Here is a 2,878-nt window from a genome sequence, read left to right as displayed (position 1 = left end):
AATGGGGAGAGGATGAACAGCGTCTGCTGTGGGATCCAAGGCCCCTTTGAGTCTCGGATTCCCCAGCCCCAGGCCACTCTGTTTCCCACCAGCCTGCCCTGCCGCCCCCTATGCCTGTAGCCCACTTCCCCACCGCTCACCTGCTTCTCTACCACCGGCCACGATCCTAACTCTGTCTCTCCGGCTCCGCTGGACTGTCGGCACTGACCCGGGGGCCTGGCCCCGCCCACTGACCCCTAATCAGAGCAGCTGGTCTTAGTGCCCGGATCACACCCCGTCTGCCCGGAGCTTCAGCGCGTTTTCCAAGGACAACAAGGCGCTGGCTGGGCCGCTCAGCGACGAGGAGGAGGAGGAGGAGGAAGAAACGAGAGAACGAGAGGCCACCATGCTCCCGCGTGAGCCCACCCACGGTTGGGACAGAGTCCGCTGCCTTGTCCGGTGGAGGAGGAGTGAGGGTGGATGCCTGAGGCGCTGGGAGGGGCGGAGGGGAAATGCTGGGAGGACACAGGCCGAGTGCCCCACAGGCACCCGCTCACCACTCCCCAGGCCAGGGTAGCTCCCCCATTTCCCAGGGAGGACACGGAGGCTCCCCACGTGGAAGACCCTGCAGCCAGAAGGCGTCAAACCCGAGTCTAAGTTCAGGCCCCTCTGACCCCACACCCTTTCCCGAGCGTGGCCGTGGCTTGGGAGAGAAATAAACAGGAAAGTGATGAAGGGGGTTGGGGGGTGCAGAAGGCAGGGCGAGCCTAACTCTCTGTCCCCGAGGCACCCCCCCGCCCACTTTTGGCAGAAACTACAGGAAACCTGCGAACAACCCTCCAGTTCCGAGCCTTTTCCGGGGAACAGCCCGGAGCTCGCCGAGCGGCAGATGCCGGTTCCTGCCCACAGAGATGATGCTCGCGGCGTGCGACAGCGACTAATGGCTCATCTCTCCCGTCAGCCCATTAGAAACCATCACGCAGGGGCCGCGGGCCATCAATTCTGCTGGAACCCCGCCGCACGCTGGCGCACGAGGCCCCTACGCGGGGGTCTGTGCGCAGGGAACGTGGTCGCTGTGGAGGGATGACGCTACCAAACGGCCCCAAGTGTCCCAGGCAGGACCCGCAGGGGACCCAGTGCCTCCGTGACACAGGGACTGGCCTCCTCACGCCGAGGGGGCTCCATCCGGAAGCCGGTTGGGAGCCGAGACCTGTCCTGGGCGGTCCAGGCGCAGGAAGGCCACGCCCTGAATGTGATGCCCTGGGCCCGGTGGCATCTCATGTCAGGAAGTATCACCTGCACAGGGCTGTGATGCAAAGGAGATGGACCCCATTTCATTATTGTCTTTAAATGTCTATGGTCTGCTCCAGGAAAGATGACTCCCACGCCCACACCCACACCCACCGCCCTCCCCACCTGGCACCGCCCTCCCCACCTGGCACCGGCCTCCTAGACAGGAGTGACCACTGCAGTCCCCCCGCCCCTGCAGGTGCAGACCCTGCAGGATCCACAGGGACAGAAGAAGGGGGGGCTGCAGTCAACCAATGAGTGCATGGACGGGTGGGACAACAAATCAATCTCTCTCTCTCTCTGAAATTAATAAATAAATTTTTTTAAAAATTTTTTTTAAAGTTTGAAAGTTCGCTAGTGTTACAGCTCAATGATGAAGCAGCTCACTGTTCCTGGAGCCCTCTGAGCAGCCCTTAGCAGTGGTTCTCAACCTTCCTAATGCCGCGTCCCTTTAATACAGTTCCTCATGTGGTGGGGACCCCCAACTATACAGTTATTTTCGTTGCTACTTCATAACTATAGGTTTGCTACTGTTATGAATCATAATGTAAATATCTGACATACAGGATGTATTTTCATGGTTACAAATGGAACATAATGAAAGCATAGTGATTAATCACAAAACAATATGTAATTATATATGTGTTTTCCGATGGTCTTAGGAGACCCCTGTGAAAGGGTCGTTCGACCCGCAAAGGGGTCGCGACCCACAGGTTGAGAACCGCTGCCTTAGAGGAACCCTGAGTCCTGTTTCAGCCAGGGGACCGGCCTGGGCCAGGCAGCTCCATCAGGAACACAGCCTCCTGCCTCCGGGGGAGGGAGCGGGAGCCCCCGAACCAGGGGAGCCGGTGCCTCAGGGAGATGTTCCAGCCCCGGCCACCCCCATTACGGCCCCCGCACACCGCAGGGGTGCAGCTCGTGTCACAGCTGAGCTGTTGGCACCAAACAAGTTTCCTTCTTGGCATCTCAGGTAGAGCATCCCTCTGATGTGGCTGAATCGGTGCAGGGACCACAGGCGGGCGGACCTGTACCTGCCTGTCCTCCACGCCCCTTAGGGGAGAGTGAGGGTACATTTCACAAAGGGGGGACCCCGTGAGCGGCAAGTCGGGGAGAAAGACGGCAGCCAGGTGCCTGTGTCCTTTTTCAGAGGGCAGGACGGGGAGCGGGTGAGGGGGGGCAGCTCAAAGAGGCTCTTGCTGCTTTCTCGGCTGCGTTACGGCCTCTCTCAGGAGGACAGTGGTACTGCCCTTCCCCCTGCAGCCGGGAGAACGCGGGGCCCTCCGAGGGTCTCAGAGCTGGGCACGCCCCGCGGAGGGCACGCAGCCCGGAGGGGAGGCCTGTAAGCGATGGCCTGCCGCCGCTGCAGTCTGTTTTCCTAAAACAAAAGTGACTGCGGCGAGCGGTTTTTATTATTGCTCGTATATTGTTTAAATATTTCATCCGGAGACGCCGTGTGAAGAGAGACAATAGCCGGCTGACACAAGATTTATTAGAGAAAGTTTGCACAAATATATTTGTCGGCAGCGAAATATGTTTGCAGAGAGGACTCCAGATGCACAGTGATTAATAACGGAGCGGGCGGCAGGCACCGGCCCCTCCCGGCGGCCCC

This window comes from Myotis davidii, unplaced genomic scaffold (genome assembly GCF_000327345.1).
Source record: "Myotis davidii unplaced genomic scaffold, ASM32734v1 scaffold1250, whole genome shotgun sequence".
Taxonomy (NCBI): domain Eukaryota; kingdom Metazoa; phylum Chordata; class Mammalia; order Chiroptera; family Vespertilionidae; genus Myotis; species Myotis davidii.
Note: the sequence above shows the minus strand (reverse complement) of the source record.